At 36.7% G+C, this 19,382-nt stretch overlaps 1 protein-coding gene across 1 annotated transcript in view; it reads left to right on the top strand.

Moving 5' to 3' along the window:
* The window catches only part of LOC121380769 (microtubule-associated protein 1B-like), a 94,198-nt gene that overhangs the window by 33,855 nt on the left and 40,961 nt on the right, over window positions 1-19,382 (top strand). The window lies entirely within an intron of this gene.

The following is a 19,382-nucleotide window of genomic DNA, read 5'->3' as shown; positions in this document are numbered from 1 at the left end:
ATCCATTCATTGATTCATCCATCCATCGATCCGTCCATTCCTTCATTCATCCAGGCAGCCATCCAATCATTCATCCATTCATCCATCCATCCATTCATCCATCCATCCATTCATTCATTCATTCATTCATTCATTCATTCATTCATCTGATCACATATTCAACACTCAGTGGCTTAGAGTATAAAACAACAAACATGTTCCCACTACCCAGGAACCTACATGTACCAAAAATATTTTCAGTATCTTCATGGTTTTGTGAAGAAAGCATTCTGGTATATACACTTGCATGTGGCAGAAAACCAACCCATGAATATAAAGCTGCCAGAAAGTGTATGGTGAGACCTGAGAAAACAGAATAATAACCCCGTCAATGATAGATAACCCGGACAAAGTGCTACTTTGTCTTATACTGGAAACTGGACACTGAAGTAGTACATTATGTTTATAATGGATTTCTTTCCTGCCTGTTATTAGCAGCTGTACACAAACATAGCACTTACAGTTTACTGTACATGTTGTGCTGCTTTAAGGATGAAGTAGAAATGGGTTGGAATATAATGCTAGGCTCAGACTGTCAACTGCTTGCAGAAAGTTCCCCAACTCCCGACTTATGACGGGTGCACTCATATTAACAACTAATGGTTATACGATGAGAATTGAGTTGTAAGAGCACTCTGACTAGCAACAGGACAGTCGTAGAAGTCATGACAGCAGAAAGTTGGAGAACTTTGTGGTGGCAGTTGGTAGTCTGACCCTAGCATTAAATCTGGTGCCGATGCAAGATTTTTTAATGGTTGGGATGGGGTGGTTCAATACATTGTAATGTAGTTAGTTGGCATTGATAAACAAAATTCCTCACCTTTTGCAAAAACAACAACAAAAACTAATGACGATCAAAAATGGGGTGCATATGAAGGGGCGAGCCTCTTGCATGCCTCCCTTCCTAAATCTCATGGCTTTTAAAATGAAAGGATTTAATTTAATCAAACAGGATTTAATTGATGCATCATTTGTAGATATAATTAACAGGAGGTTTGCAGTATAAATTGAAATGCATAACTAGCTGTCACATCATTAAATATAGCTTATATTTTAAAGAACAAGGGCATGATTTACCTCAGTTGGTCGAGTGTTTGCTTGAGGTGCTTGCGTCGCAGGATTAAACCACCTCGATGGATTCATTCAACTGGTTGGATTTTTTCTCGTTCCAACCTGTGCACCACAACTGGTCAAAGGCCATGGTATGTGCTTTCCTGTCTGTGGGAAAAATGTATATAAAAAATCCCTTGCTGTTCCTGTGATGACTACGTGTCAGAATAACCAAACGTTTGACATCCAATAGCCTATATGTAATTAATGTGCTCTAGTGGTGTCGTTAAACAAAACAAACTTTTAAAGAACAATGCAGTAGTACCAAATTGCTAAACGTTTTGGTTTATATACATGTGCCTGTATGCTATCTTATCAAAGAATTTTTTTTTTAAATATCAAAATAATGGCTGTATTTTATCTTCACTGCAGTTGCAAAATTAACTTTATTACTCTTACAGTTAAATGTTTAACCATTTACAGTAGATTTACAGATATATATATTTTTTATTTAGCTTTTTTGCTTTTAATATATTTATTGTCAGTTGCATCTGTTTACCGTAGTTGTTTGTTGAAGTAGTAACCTTTCCATGTATTGCAACAGTGTATCTGCAAGTAAAGAAAAAACTGATAAGTTTATTGATCGTCTCGATCGACAAGGAGAAACGTAAATGTGTAGGCTTGCTGTCTATATTGATCTACCATCCAGGTGTTGAAAGGTAATCCCTGGGGATAACTGATTATTGTGGCTCAACATAATAACAGACACATTTGTCTAAAATGTCATATTGTATTGTTTGTATAAATGTTGGTTCGGTATTTGTATCTCGGTGTTCCACGAGGCGAAGATTCCCAGAAGATTCCCAGACCGCTGTACAACCGTGGCATGCAAACAGTTTTAACATTTGTAGTAAACATGGAAGTTTTAATTATTAATCAGCACAACACAACAACAACACCATGCAGACATGACGTGACCTTGTCAGCTGACTAATTAGAATGACATGCCTTCATTGGTGCCTCGTCCAGATTAGCAGTAAAATAGAGTCACACCCATCATGACTGGCCTTGGTGGTGTCGTGGTTAAGCCGTCAGCACTTGAGGCTGGTAGGTGCTGGGTTTGCATCCTATTTCAGGCTCCCACCCAGAGCGAGTTTAATGACTCCATGTGTAGTACCGGCCTTGGTAGTGTCGTGGTTAGACCATCGGTGTACAGGCTGGTAGGTAATGGGTTCGGATCCCAGTCGAGGCATGGGATTTTTAATCCAGATACCGACTCCAAACCCTGAGTGAGTGCTCCGCAAGGCTCAATGGGTAGGTGTAAACCACTTGCACCGACCAGTGATCCATAACTGGTTCAACAAAGGCCATGGTTTGTGCTATCCTGCCTGTGGGAGGCACAAATAAAAGATCCCTTGCGGCTAATCGGAAAGAGTAACCCATATAGTGGCGACAGCGGGTTTCCTCTCAAAATCTGTGTGGTCCTTAACCATATGTCTGATGCCATATAACCGTAAATAAAATGTGTTGAGTGTGTCGTTAAATAAAACATTTCTTTCTTTCCATGTGTAGGTGAAAGACCACCATACTGACACCTCTCACTAACAACTAACCATTAACCCTCACATCTCGTCAGACAGCTCACAAAGATTAGGTGTGTGTCAGGACAACATGCTTAAACCTTAAATGTTAACTTTATAATAAAATTGTGAAATACTGTACAAATATTCCAAACTTTGTCCAAAAACAAGACCCCCGTATACAGTATATCATTTTAAAGTTTTCAGTACGTACACTATACCTGTATTTTTGGCCTAGTAGTAATAATTAATATAGCAATACAAGGTGAGAAGTGATTTATTAATGCTTCTGATATACAACATGTACTTACAACCTTGGGTGGGTAGGTTGATAAAAATAACTGCTGCAAAATCAACAATTTGATGTGCATTTTAGATCATTGTAAATGCCACCCTAACTTTTTACAATTTATATTTTTCTCACCGACTGCTACAAATGGTTACTGTGAGTGGCACACTGAGACAGCACCTTTATGTACTAGGTGTTGGTGTTGGTATCTAATGTGTTAATGCTTCCTAGCTGTGATATATCAGTTACATTACTTTCTCAACAGATGCTTGGGGAAGCCAGCTGTTTGCAAAAGCTACTGTTGTTTTTTTTTGTGGTTTTTTTTTTTCTTTTTTTCTTGAGTAGTCTGTCAGTACTCAGGCTTACTGCAGAAATGTAATGTTTATTTTTAGACTCCTCGAAAACTACTGGATGAGCGTATATACCTCCAAAATGCTTGTTAGTGTAATCATATGCAGTAATCATTGAAGGTCAGTCTGACTTCGTCACTTGCATTACACATGTCTAGTAGGTTAATTGATACAAACATGTATTCATCACATCCCAATTATGTGTCCTTGTAAGTCTCCGCTTAATTAATATGCATGTAATCATTGTCGGTTAGTCTGACTTCAATGCATGACTTCAATGCATGAATGAATGTTTTAACGACACCCCCGCACAAAAATACACATCGGCTATTGTGTGTCAAACAAAGGTAAGTATATGGAAATATTAGTTAATGGTAAAGTCCAAAATATTATCTATCAAGTTTTAACTGTGTGTGGCTTAATTAATTGTGATAGGTATCGTATCGTATATCATATTTATTCAGAACAGAAACTTGGGCTAATGATGTTATGATGTATGTATATGTTGTATGTAATATATATTGCTAAACATCTGCCCTAAATCGATATATCATATTGTAAACCTTGTGTGAAACTTGTTTTGCTATCCACATCCGCTTCCCAGTCCTTGACTTTCCAACCATAACAGAACTCTATGGCCAACATGGCATGTCTACTCAGCTAGAACATTTTCAAGTTCGTCAAATGATTTGGCTAATTTCTGTTTGTGTAAATTTGTAAAAAAAAAAAATTAAAAAAAAAAAAAAAAAAAAAAATAAAAAAAAAATTGAATGTATTTGGACATGTTTACAAAGTTTATTTTTTATTTCCAAGCTTCAACATTAATTACAATAGCTGCTGTTGTAATGAATTTTTTTTCTTTTTTCTTTTCAAAGTAACATAAAAGGCATATTTAACTAGCAATAGAGAGTGTTTCCATGACGACTGCCTGTATCAATCAGTGATGTAACAAATAAATGTCTGTTTCAGCAGGTTCAGACATACATTCAGTGGGGTGAAATTGAACGCACACATGCAGGAGACCTTAAGCCAAGTATAGACATATAATATGACAGTGACTGGCATGAGTCAGTAGCAAGAAGCGGTTTTATTTTACTAGTACATGTATGTATGACCTTGTCTTGTTGACCCAGCTTACACACAGACCAGACCTGTACCATATACATGCATGTATGTACATGTAATATCAGTTTAATTTTTTTAATTGTTTTGTTTGTTATATAAATGATAAGGAAAACAAAAAAAAGTAGGATTAGCTGGGTGAGATCTATAGCTCAGTCAATAAAAGTTAAAGATTGTTTTGTTTAATGACACAACTAGAGCACATTGATTTATTAATCATCGGCTATTGGATGTCAAACATTTGGTAAATTTGACATTATAGTCTTAGAGAGGAAACCCGCTACATGTTTTGATTAGTAGCAAGTGATCTTTTATGTATGCACAATCCCACAGACAGGATATCACATACCACGGCCTTTGATATAGCCACCCATCATTGGGGAAAATACATATAAATGATCTCTTATGGTAACTGCTAATGGAAAAATATAGCAGGTTTCCTCGGAAGACTTTGTGTCACAAGTCACAATTACCAAGTTTGATATCCAACAACGGATAGTTAATTAATTTACACCACCCCCCCAAAAAAGAAAAAACCAACCCCCCCCACCCCACCCAAAAAAAAAAAAAAAAAAAACCTTTTACTTTCAGAAGAAATAGTGAAACACATTTTAATGCATAACAATTTTAAATAACTACAAGTGGTATAATTAATAAATGAATGTTGACATCCTGTGCAACACAAATAAATACATCAGCGATTGGGATGTCAAAAAGTGATATAAATATACAAATGAATTGATGATGATCACCAATGTAAAAATTCTAAATTTAAATTAAAACACAGTGTAAAGAACTGTGCAGAAATATGAATATCAGAGTTAGGAATATTAAGTCCACTCCACATGAGTGATCGTAAATTTTGATTTTCAAGATTACAGTGTTTGGAAGTTGGTCGTCAGAACAGATGTCAGCCATTAATTATCTAGAGTAGTTGCCCTTGATTGAACAGTCTATTATTTCAGGCTGTATTCTCGGTTATGGTCATTTAATGGATGGTTTTATGACAGGGGTGTGTTCAAGAAAGAGAAATTAATAAGTCAGGAGTGTGTGCACCAAATTACTACAAAATTAAACAACACGTCTCCCAGTCTCCCGTGTAGAGTTGCATCTGTGCGTGACAATATCTGTCTTATTCGGAATGTCTTGCCGTATTCTGAATATCTGTAATAACAAGAGATAATACATCGGGGTCCCTTGTCTGATTAGACTGGGGAAATTAGCATAGTTTAATCATAATTGTTATGTTATTTTAAGCCACTGGATAATGCAGTGCTCCATTGTTAAATTAATTTATCAAAACAGACATGCTTACAAGAATATATAATTAGAATAGAATAGAATAATTAACCATCAAGTTGGGAGTTTTCAGTGCCGCTTATTTTAGAAAGTTGTCTATGAGGCTATGTTAGGTACCACAGAAAGCCTGCATATATATATCTATATATATATATATATATATATATACACACATATATACACATACACACACACACACACACACACACACACACACATACACAACTCCAAGTTTAGCCAGCAAACGTTTTGCTAACATTCCGGAACTATTTCATTGGTTCCTGGCATGGCTATTTGGTTTATTGTGAAGTGCATAAACCAGTCTAGCAGATGTGTGTTTTTTGTTCAGTCTGGCTGAACTCAGCCCTGATGTAGTTCTAAAAAGTTTGTTTTGTTTAACACCACCACTACAGCTTGTTGTCTTCAGAGGAAACCTGCAAAAAAAAATTTCATTAGCAGCAAAGGATCTTTTATATGTATTTTCCCACAGACGGGACAGCATGCACCACAGTCTTTGATGTATCCATAATGGGGCACTGGTTGGGATGAGGAAAAAAATCAATGGATCCACAAAGGGGATTTGATCCTATAACCTCTTAAGTGACCCAGCTACAAGTATACACTATATGTGATGATTCTAATGTAAAACTTGGCACGGAATGTCTGCTCTTGTTGCATGCGTGGTTACGCTGTCTGGAACCCATGAAAGATGACCCGAAAATCAATAGAGAATGAAACAATGGCTCACTAAAATAAATTACACATTAATAATGCATAAGGAGGTGACACGGAACGTTCCTCGCTTGCCAGCCTGGGAATACAGGGCTTCTAATGACCCTGAAATTGTGTTATTCATGTTCCCCTTCTGTGTTGTAATGCTAAAATAAGATATTCATTATTATTAAACATTGATAGCTCTGATATCTGTACCAACTGTAATACTAAAAGTAGATATTCATTATTATTAAAAATTCATAGCTGTTTTCTGAGTTGTAGTATGTTCTAAAGTAAGATATTTATTAGTATTAAAAATTCATAGCTGGTTGTTGATCTTACGTTTGCAGATGGTGCAGTTTAAAAATATATATTGGTCATATAGTGTGTAAGTTTTGGATAGAAATGGCAGTGTTTCTGCCAGAGGGTAAATGGGTATGGTGCCATACCCAAATTTTTGGCAGATTAAAAAAAAATGTAATTAACTTTATGACAAAATTAATTATTGTTATCATTACATGTACATGTACATGTTTATCAGGGCCGTACCCTCGGGGGTGGGGGAGGGGTGGGGAAGTTGCCCCCCTGAGAATCTCACTTCTTTTTTTTTTACTAGCATACACATCTCGGGGTTTAATTTGTATAGTGTTTTATTTGTTTATAAAAAGTAGTGCGACCCCCTCCCCCCCCCCCCCAGGATTTTGATCAGGGTATGGCCCTGTTTATTATACATAAATGTCTATTAAATAATTTAGAAAATCTGCTTTAGCCAAATTCAAGATAAGATGTTTTTTTATATGATTTTAACATTAGCTTTTTGGTGATCTAATAATGCAAATAGATTTGCTAAATTTGACTTAATTCACATTTGGTAATTTGCCGAACAACAGATTAAACCTTGCCGAACAAAGATTAAACTTCAGCTGTATGCCTGTAGATATAGCCTTGAAGTGCTGTGCCTGCTCATTAAAGGATATCTCGCCTACATCGAGACCAGTCATAGATAGATACGATGCACATGTCAGACCCACATCTTGGCTCAATCAGACTAAATTGGGTTTGAAATTTATGCTAATCCAATAACCAGTGAAAAGCCATAAAATGCTGGTTTAATTTTTAGTATGATGGAGGCCACATACTAGACAGTCACTTAACATAGGTTTTATTTTACCGTTACGAAGTAAAAAGACGAGATAGGTTTTATTTTGCCGTTACGAAGTAAAAAGACGAGACATAGGTATTATTTTTCTGACGGTGGCAGCTAGCAGCAGTGACGGCATGACCTTCTGCGTTAAATTTTGCATTTAGATCAGTTTCTAACAAAATATACAAATGTAGGTCCAGGTCAGTGAAACTTGGTTTATGGTCAATGAAACTTGGTTTATGGTCAATGAAACTTGGTTTATGGTTGCACCTATGGATGTTCATCACAGCGCACCAATGACGTTTTTGATAGGCAGGATATTTAATTTAACTTTGCAGAATTCTTATTTTATAATTATAAATATGACTAATTCACAAAAGTCACCACGACTGATAGATCAAAGGCAGTGGTATGTGTTGTCCTGTCTGTGGGATGGTGCATATAAAAGATCCTTCGTTACTAATGGAAAAATATAGCGGGTTTCCTCTCTATGACTGTCAACATGACAATATGTTTGATATCCAGTAGCCGATGATTAATAAATCAATGTGCTCTAGTGGTGTCATTAAACAAAACAAACTATAATTCACAAAAGTAGCCCTGATTAACTAGTACTTATATTTCAATAATTAAAACAAATTAAACAAAAATTAAAATGCATTCAACTCACTTACATATAAAATTGTACTACAACCAACAAAATTGTTGTAGTGATGAACTTACATTGTAAACATGTACCGGATATATACAGTATACCATAGACATTGTGTGGTAGTGCTTCTAATTGGATGAGACTTGATCGATTCCCATATAAGAGATTATAATATTATATGCACATATGCCCTGAAGCATAGTTCTAATTGCTTTTTTCCAAATTACTTAGGAGAATACTGTTGTTGATTAATATATATACCCACATAAATAACTGATGTTGTACAAAGATGGCAGATACGTTACTTATAACATTTCAAGCTAGGCAAGTAAATATTTCAAGTCCACTAGCCAAAGAAGAGTAATTAAGGTGTAAAAAATGAGTGTAGAGCACTATCTTGTACACATGTACCTGTTAACCCTTGATTTCTAACTAGCCAATCCTTTCTCAGATTTAATTATATGTCTGACATTGTTTCATTTATTTGATTTTCGATCACGGCAAATATAAATGAGTCTGGTCTTATTAAAATAGCATCTTATTGGACGGTATTCAGCCTGTTGGACGGTATTCAGCCATTTACCGTACAGGCACCTCGAGCCTATTTGCACAACAAAGATATCTTCGTAATAGAATTTGAACAAATTTAAAGAAAAACAGGATACGAAAATGTCATTGTAAATTATTCCATTAGTCGCTAATAGGTGGTGCTGTAGTTTGGCAACCAGACGGGATTGCCGTCTCCCGATTGGTCAGGTTATTGATCTCCATGACAGCAAGATACACACGTAAAGAATGACTGTCTGGTTACTAACCACCGTCTGGTGTGATATGTCTTGCTGTCTTATACACAGACATCATTGCCACCTGAATATTGATCAAAATGTCGTAGAAACTATACTGGGGTATCATGTTCCCAGGATTACCAGATGCTTAATGACACCTACATTTATTTTAATGATCTCGCAAGAATATATTGCAGTTGTGTGGAAGAAATCGGAAACTAATGAAACAAATGAGAGATTTATGTGGGGCTATTTAAGTTCCCATAAAGAATGTAAAATGGCTTCTACAGGTACCTGTACAACACATGCACATGTCACCAAATGCATGATGTTTTAAGAGAAAATGAGACAGTTAAACTTAAAAAGTCGCAGAATTGGTGAAAATGGACACTAAGTTTGGTTAATCTACTAACATGTAGGGGCGGGACGTAGCCCAGTGGTAAAGCGTTCGCTTGATGCACAGTCGGTCTAGGATCGATCCCTGTCGGTGGGCCCATTAGACTATTTCTCGCTCCAGCCAATGCACCACGACTGGTATATCAAAGGCCGTGGTATGTGTTATCCTGCCAGTGGCGACAGTGGGTTTCCTCCGTCAATATCTGTGTGATCCGTAACCATATGTCCGACGCCATATAACCATAAATAAAATGTGTTTGAATGCGTCGTTAAATAAAACATTTCCTTCCTTTCCTTCCATGTATTTAATAATATTAATAATTTGTGGGTCTATTGGATTAAATTCAGTGTTTATTTGTTGTTAATATTATAGTATTTTATAAGTTATTTGTTGTTAATATTATAGTATTTTATAAGTTATTTGTTGTTTGATAAAGTGTACATAATAAAGGAAGGAAGGAAGGAAGGAAATGGGGTTTTTTAACGACACACTCAACACATTTCATTTACGGTTATATGGCGTCGGACCACACAGATATTGAGGGAGGAAACCAGCTGTCGCCACTTCATGGGCTACTCTTTTCAATTAGCAGCAAGGGATCTTTTATATGTACCATCCCATAGACAGGATAGCACATACCACAGCCTTTGATGTACCAGTCGTGGTGCACTGGCTGGAGCGAGAAATAGCCCAATGGGCCCACTGACAAGTATCAATCTCAAACCGACTGCGCATCAAGCGAGCACTTTACCACTGGGCTACATCACGCGCCTTGTACATAATAAAGTCAAGCCACTGAATTTAATTTTGTGAGTGAGTGGTACTGGAAAAAGCCCAACATGCTGCACGCTCGAGTCATGTGATCACATGTAGAAGAGCTCTCTAGGTTTTCCACGGTTCAGATAAAACATTCAATTATGGTTTGCACATGGGAGTTCCTTGGTGCTTGCATTCGCAGAACGTCAGTATTTGTTCTTCATGTAGTACTGTATGTACATGCCTTTCATTAACATGGGTTGAACAACCTATGTTCCTTCTAGGCCAGGGTGAGATGTAGCCTAGTGTTGAAGTGCTCACTTGATGTGGTCTGTTTAGGATCGATCCCCATCGGTCAGCCAAATGGGCTATTTCTCTTTTCAGCCAGTGCTCCACAACTTGTGTAAGAAAGGCAGTGGTATGTACTATCCTGTCTCAACCCCTGCGATTGCCAACAGAAATCGGCAATGTCAGGGAGTTGTAACTTCTTCACAGTACTATTTTGCTTTTGACTGTATTCAAGGTTTTTTCAGTGGCATGTTGTTGTTTTTTTGCCATGGACATTTTCTTAATTGTACAGGTTGCTGTCTGTGGGATGCTACATATAAAAGATCCCTCACTGCTAATCTTAGTAGCAGGTTTCATCTCTCATTATCTGTGGTCCTTAACCAAATGTCTGGCATTGTATAACTATAATTAAAATGTGTTGAGTGTGTCGTTAAATAAAATATTCCTTCCTTCTTTCCTATTTTAAAATCCATGCATATACATCCATGCAGCTGACTATATGTCAAATTACCAGATGTTTGACATCCAAAAGCCGATGATTGATAAATCAATGTGCTCTGGTGGTGTCGTTAAACAAAACAAACTTTAACTTTCCATGCAGCTGAATCTTATAATCTTTTTATAATACATAATTAAGCCTAACCATTCCCTCACTTGTCTTGTTCCTACATCTAGAAAGCATTCTTGTATAGTCCACTAATCTCATTATCTAACAGATATTTTCATTCTCCCCCTCCCCTCCAGTATATAATGATATTTTAATAAAAGTTCATCAGCATTATTGAATTACTGAGCATATCAGGCTCAGGTGATTTGGCCAGTTTGGCGTTGGCTTCCAAGACTGTGCCAGATGGGATGCAGTGCTGGTTTCTCCCTTCTCCTGGAGTAGTCTCCTGGAATTATTGTGATGGCCATCTGCCAAACATTCCTGGCTCATCTCTACAGCTGGCTGGCTGGAGCAGGTGATGACTGCTACCTTATCTCTCTGACAGAGGGCCAGATATACAGGTATATAATGATATTCTCGTTAACACTCAGCCAGCTTACTGAATTGTTATCACAGAAATCCTTGTATTATGGGGAGGGCAGGGGGGGGGTCTTAGCCCAGTGGCAAAGCATTTGCCTGATGCGCAGTCGCGATCAGGTGATGACTGTTACCATATCTCTGACAGAGGGCCAGATATACAGGTATATACTATATGATGATATTCTCATTAACACTGTGAGCTTACTGAATTGTTATCACAGAAATCCTTGTATTATGGGGGTGGGGGGGTGGGGGGGGTTAGCCCAGTGGTAAAGTGTTTGCCTGATGTGCAGTTGCGATCAGGTTATGACTGTTAGCAAATCTCTGACAGAGGGCCAGATTTACAGGTATATAATGATATTCTGGTTAACACTCACGAGCTTACTGAATTGTTATCAGAGAAATCCTTATATTAAGGAGGTCAGGGGGAGGATGTAGCCTAGTGGTAAAGCGTTCTCCTGATGCACAATTGGTCTAGGATCGATTCCGTCGGTGGGCCTCATTGGGCTATTTCTTGTTCCAGCCAGTGCTCCACAACTGTTTTAACAAAGACCTTGGTATGTACTATCCTGTCTTTGGGATGCTGAATATAAATGATCCCTTGCTGCTAATCAAAAAGAGTAGCACATTACCTGGTACCAGCAGTTTTCTCTCTCATTATCTGTATAGTCCTTAACCTTATGTTCAACGCTATATAAATAAAAAAAAAGTGTTGTGTGAGTCATTAACTAAAAGATTCCTTCCTTCATTCTTAGTTACACTTACAGTATGCTGCAAAAAGAACATGTAATAGGTAAACAATAGGCATATACATGTAGTTATACAGATTATTGGGATAATGGAGTAACACTCATTAAAAATATCATAAACAGGGCTATCTCTGGCAGTCACCAAATTCGGAAAATTTTATTTTAATTTGGCAAAATAATTTCATGAACTAATTGATATTTTGTTATAAAATAACTGGGTTTCTGCAGTTTTTGAAGTTTAATAGGCAATTTGGCGAAATGTTTTTCTGACCCAGAGCCCGCCCTGATAAAGGAAGGCTGTATACTTGTATAATTTTAATTGGTAGATGAGAGTTGAAGTTTTTGTTTTTGTTTAATGACACCACTAGAGCACATAGATTAATTAATCATTGGCTATTGGATGTCAAACATTTGGCATTTCTGACATAGTCTTAGAGAGGAAACCCGCTACATTTTTCTATTAGTAGTAAGGGATCTTTCACATGCACTTTCCCACACAGAACAGCACATACCACTTCCTTTGATATACAAGTCTTAGGGTACTGTTTGTAATGGGGGAAAAAACCTAGTCGGAGAATGGGTCCACTGAGGTGATTTGATCCTACGACTAGGCGACAGAGAATGAATTTCGACATCTACAACACCCTCCACAGGCACCTACTTTTCATGCTTACAGTTATACACCACAGTCAACGTTTTAAATTCTTAAAGCCATTTATCCTACATCACATTGTCACTTGCCAGTTTGGCTGCTCTAATGTGGGCGGTGGGTGAGAATCACTGATGTAAGTTAATCTTAGGAAATCGAGTATATTTATGTACGTGGGTATGTGTACGCATGGACAAGTATACTAATTACATGGTCTTTTAGACTTGTTTTTTATGATTGAGTGCAAATTATGTAATTGTTTTTAATTCTCCAAAGAACATGTCACTTGATACATGTGTATATTATTAATTGTATGTAACAAAGTATGTGTGAAGAGGCATTAATATTGGCCTGTTTGCCAATCCATTTCCTTTGTGAAATAAATATTGTTTAAACCATACACCTCACTACATTAAGTAGATAATAGTCTACTTTTCTTTTAAAAAAACCTGTCCTACTTTCAAAGATAATGATCAAATACACCACACATAAAACCAATTTAATATGGAAATGCTGTTAATAGACCAACATGTAGCTGCTTAGTATTATGCTAACAAGCCAATTAACATCAGTAAGAAATATAGCTACAAAGGACTGGCTACATAATCCAGGTAAATTAACAGTATATAAACCTGTAAACGATCATAATCGGGTCTCTTAAAAAAAAAAAAAAAAGCAGAAGCTAATTTCATGCCCTGCAGACATATGCATACAGGGTCAGGAAGTCAAGAAAAACCCCTGACTAAAACATGTCATAATTAAATGACTTGCAATATTTCATGTGTGTGGCTCTTATAGATGTATTTTATATATACATGTATAGACCTCTGTGGACTCTGATTTCCCCCATCTCAATTGGTGATACACCAAAGACTGTGGTATGTACTATATCCTGTCTAGCAGAAATATATAAAAGATATCTTGCTGGCTTTTATTGCAAGTAGCTTCAGACCTCCATTATAGAGGATCTATCACTCCCCTGAGACTAGTTCACTGAGAGTAATATTTTTTTTTTTTAGCTCCCTTAGTATGTTATAATTTGTATGGTATCAAAGGGTGAGATGTAGCCCAGTGGGTAAAGTGCTCGCTTAATGCACAGTTGGTCTGATCGATCCCCATCAGTGTGCCCATTTTGCTATTTCTCGTTCTAGCTAGTACACCACGACTGGTTTATCAAAGGTTGTGATATGTGCTATCTTGTTTGTGGGATGATGCAAATAAAAGATTTCTTGTCAGTGTTTCTGCCATAAAATGTTTTGGGGTATGGCGCTATGGAATTGAATGCAACCACAATCAACAGTGGGTGGGGGGTGGGGGGTCTCCCCCAGAAGGAAAATGGGTTTCGTTTAGGGTTAGGGTTAAGAAAATCATACAGCAATGATAAGAGTAATTAATTTTGTCAAAAAGTTAACTTAAAATAATAAAATCTGCCACAAATTTGGATGTAGCTCCATACCCATCTTGCCCTCTGACAGAAACCCTGCTTGTTATTCACAGAAAAATATAGCTTATTTCCTAAGACTATGTAAAAATTACCAAATGTTTGACATCCAGTAGCCAATAGATTAATAAAACAGTGTGTTCTAGTGGTGTCATTAAAAAAAAAAAACTTTAACTTTATTATCTAAACCAAGTGTTGAAAATACTATGTAGATGCAAATAGCCTTACTTTTAAAAAAATTTGCTGAGGTGACATTAACCAAACATTCCTTTCTTTTCCTTTAACTGGAAATCCCTCGCTATGCAAGATTTCAGAGTTTAGCAAACATTTTCCTAATGACATCCTTATGTACTGTAATTTATCAGACAGATATATATGCTAGCTGTAGCTGTAAAGTTCTACATGATTAGAGACACTGTGTAGTTGGTGGTTCTTATCACCATGTAGTGGTTTGTTATATTCTTAATATCTTGCCACTTCCTGGCCAGCTTGGCAAGGGAAGATGGCTGACCGCATATTTATACTTGATAAACAGTTCATAGGTAGACAAGAAACGGGATGGAAACATTCTTCATGAAATTACTAGACACCAGCAAGCTGTGAATTACAGCTGATACTGGGCAACATTATAAACTCTGTCAGTCTATGACACCCACCTCAGGAATATTATCATCTTGCTATGGTGTGACATTTCAACTGACCTTACAAGATGTTTCCAACAGTAACACATTTGTTTTTTAGTATTTTGTTGCATTTGTTAATGGATAAAATATTTTGTCTGCAGATACCTGCATATCATACATACCTGTATAATCAGCTGAACATTCATTTGTTCGTTCGTTCGTTCATTCATTCATTCATTCATTCATTCATTCATTCATTCATTCATTCATTCTTTCATTTATTCATTCAGTAAAGGATTTAGCCCAGTGGTAAAGTGCTTCGCTGATGCAGTGTCGATCTAGGATCGATCCCCGTCAGTGGGTCCATTAGGCTTTATATCATTCCAATCAGTGTCCCACAACTGGTGTAACAAAGGCCTGTTTGTGGGTACTGCATACAAAAGATCCCTTTGCTGCTAATCAGAAAGAGTGCATTTCGGCAGCTGGTTTCGTCTCATTATCTGTGGTCCTTATTTAACCATGTCTGACATATAACCTTGTTGAGTGCTTTGTTAAATAGAAAGGGATGGGATGTAGCCCATTGGTAAAGTGCTTGCTTGATGTGTGGTCGGTTTGAAATCAATCCCCGTCGGTGGGCTTATTGGGCTAATATTTCTCATTCCATCGAGTGTACCACAACTGGTATATCAAAGGTCGTGGTATGTGCTATCCTGTCTGTGGGATGGTGCATATAAAATATTCCTTGCTACTAATAGAAAAATGTAGCAGGTTTCCTCTCTAAGACAATATGTCAAAATTATCAGATGTTTGACATCCAGTAGCCACTGATTAGTAAATCGATGTGCTCTAGTGGTGTCGTTAAACAAAACAAACTTTAACTTTGTTGAATAAAACATCCCTCTTTCCTTTCCTTCTTTTCTTTTTTTCATTTCATTTGTTTAGTTTGTGTGTACGGCATTTCTAAGGGGAAATGTATATAAAAGATCCCTTGCTGCTTTAACAATAGAAGTAGCCTATGTGGCAGCAGTGTGTTCCCTTTTTTCTCTAAACCAAATGTCGATATAACTATGTTGGATGCAAAATGGCCATAGTTTAAAATGTTCTGAGGTGTTGATAAACATTCCTTTCCTTTCCTCTTTCTCTTTCTCGAAATAACCTTATATTAGACACCAAATAGCCATATATATATATATACACATTTATTTAAATGTGTTCAGGTATTGTTAAACAAACATTACTTTTCTTTTATTTGTCTTACTAGAAGACCTTTATGCACTGAAAGGCAGTACTTGTAGGAATCTGTACAGCTGATACTGGTGAGGCTCAAATCTCGATCAGAATCTATATTCTGTAGAAGCCAGACTGTCTTGTCTGTTGGTCAAAGAATTATTTATGTCTTCTTATTTTATTTATGGTACAAACAGCATTATTTGAACCATATTCCCATAATTATACACAAATGTTTTACTGGATATTTTCATTTATACTAACAATTGTAGCAATACACTGAAGCCTTTTTAAATAGTCACTCTATTAATACCACCAAAAATACCTTCAAACCATTTTATACCATGAGCAATTTCAAGGTGATCTGAAGATTGTTCTTCTGAAATTGTTATTGGCAAGCAATCAAATGAAGGAAGGAAATGTTTTATTTAACGACACACTCAACACATTTTATTTACGGTTATATAGCGTCAGACATGGTTAAGGACCACACAGATATAGAGAGAGGAAACCCACTGTCGAAACTTCATGGGCTACTCTTTCTGATTAGAAGCAATGGATTTTTTATATGCATCATCACACAGACAGGATAGTACATACCACGGCCTTTGTTACACCAGTTGTGGAGCACTGGCTGGAATGAGAAATAGCCCAATGGGGGCCACTGACGGAGATCGATCCTAAACCCTGACCATGCATCAAGCGAGCGCTTTACCACTAGGCTATGTCCCCCACCCCCATCAAATGAAGTTACAAATAAAGTTTATTAAACATTTTAAACTTTTGTAAGTTAATTGATTCACAGCTTGCCAAAATCTTTCCAGGGAAATGTGATGGGGAACACGAAGTGAACACTCACTCACATTGCCTGGTGAATACTGCCTTACTGTTCTACTACTTCTCATCTAATCTAGAAGCCCTGGAACTAACACCTGTATTTATCAGCTGTGTCAAGAATCCATTCTGATACAGAGTTCTTCATTAAGGTGGTCGCTTAACAGGTTTGAACAGACCCACTGATTTCCAGATAATTGTCATCAGCAAAATCATCTAACTATTTTGCCGTAATTACTGAAAAACCGTTTCCGATGGATTTCGATTATCACTGAACAGGGAACCGAAAAAGTGCTTCTCATAATATGTTGAAATACTAAGATAAGCAGGGTTTCCACTAGAAGGTGAAATGGGTATGGTGCCACACAATTTTTTTTTAGCAGATTTTATTTTTTTAAGTTGATCTTTTAACAAAATTCATGACTTTTATCATTACTGTATAATTTTCTTAACCCTAACTCTAAAGCTAACCAATTTTCTTTCTGGGGGAGGTCCCCCCATAACCCCTATCGACTGCACATAAATTGTAAAAAGTCAATTTCATAGCACCATACCCAAAAATTCTGGCAGAAACACTGAATGGGTCTGTTTAACACATGTTGGACGATACTTGCAACATGCATTAATAATTACTTTCACATTAACAATTTAAAACCCTGTCACTGAGAATTTCCATTTAGAATATATTCTAGACTTGTAGATTAGAGTTTCACTCTAATCTACGTGTCCACCAGATCTGTCAGGTCACCTTATTCAGCTTGTCGAGATGATAGGGGCCCACAAAATTTGGCTGCTTTTTTTCTTCTTTTCTTTTTTCACTTCTTTTTGTCTCATGTATGAGCATCTAGCAATCTTCCATGCTGAAAAATACTTTGGAGCTTGGATTGCATACATTATACATTAATAATTTTGAGACATTCCAGAAATAACAGATGTTAATTTTATTTTTAAAATGTTTTAAACTAACTTGACATTTGATTGGGATTTAAAAATAACTTCTGACATTTGATTGGGCTTTAAAAATAACTTCTGAAGTACATAACTGTCTTTATTTTAGGACACATTGTCGTATGTACTCTTGTCAGCAACACGCACACACACCCACACACACACACCCACACACACACACACACACACACACACACACACACACACACACACACTCGTTCCCCTGTACACGGCTCATACATAATGTGTGAATCTCCTTCCCCCCTCTGGACATAGGTACTTTATGGATGTTTTGCTACAAATGAAAACAAAATCAAGGTTTCTTCTGAAGATGTCACAAATGTCAAATGTTTGTCATTAAATAACCAATGATTAATTAATTAAGTGTGGTCTAGTGGGGTTGTTAAACAAAAAACCCAAAACTTTAGCCGTAACTTTTTGGATGGCCCTTAAGTTTGAATATGCTTTCAACACATATTAACGGTTACATTTACAGTAACCAGTTGAAACACTATCTTCATGAATTACCATTGACGAAAACATTCCAGAGCTATCGGCTACACACTCTCACACACACACACACACACAGAGTCAGACTAACCTACAATTATACAAACTAGCTTTGGTCCTCTGCCAGCTCAACCCACAGAAGTCTGTCTAGCTTTCCTTCGTTCCGCAGACCCAGAATTGAAAAATGTTTCATGTCTCGTTCATCAAGCCAAATTGTTCTTCAGGAGTTCCGTACAGATATTTTGTGGAACTTCGCGTTCATGTGCTGGCACTGATTTTCAGATTTCTGAAGAAAACGAAATTGGTTAAAAAGAAATTTTGTATTGTGCACTTAACTTGATTCAAAGGGCTGAATGTAGCTCAGTAGCACGCCTGAAGTATAAGCTATCACAGGATCATTTGTCCTCAAAAGACTCAGGTTTTTTTTTTCCTTGTGTTAACCAGTGATTGATACATCAGACCATGGTATGTACTGTCCTGTCTAAAGGAAAGTACATATAATCCAACCTTTGCTGCATTTTCAGTATACCGTAGCCTGTGTGGCAGTAGCAGCAGGTTTCTTCTTTATAACTCAGTGGTTAGAGTGCTCACCTGAATTGCGATCGGCAACAGATTCGATTGCCTTCAATAGACTCATGTCTTAACTAAAGTTTGTTTTGTTTAACAACATCACTAGAGCACATTTCTTGATTAATCATCGGCTACTAGATGTCAGACATTTGGTCATTTTGATGTTTATGCATGTTCTTCTCAGTGTATGAAATGTTTTTTTAATTTATTAAATTAAAATTTTAAGATATTTTTTTAATTAATTTGTTTTAAAAGTTTAATTTCTTTCTTTCTTTTAATTTAACATGCACTGATGTGAACATCTATGGATGTTACACTGAATAAGTTTATTATAATCAA

This window comes from Gigantopelta aegis, chromosome 2, assembly GCF_016097555.1.
Source record: "Gigantopelta aegis isolate Gae_Host chromosome 2, Gae_host_genome, whole genome shotgun sequence".
NCBI lineage: Eukaryota > Metazoa > Mollusca > Gastropoda > Neomphalida > Peltospiridae > Gigantopelta > Gigantopelta aegis.
The sequence above is the reverse complement of the archived record's forward strand: the minus strand, read 5'-3'. Positions and strand labels throughout refer to the sequence as shown.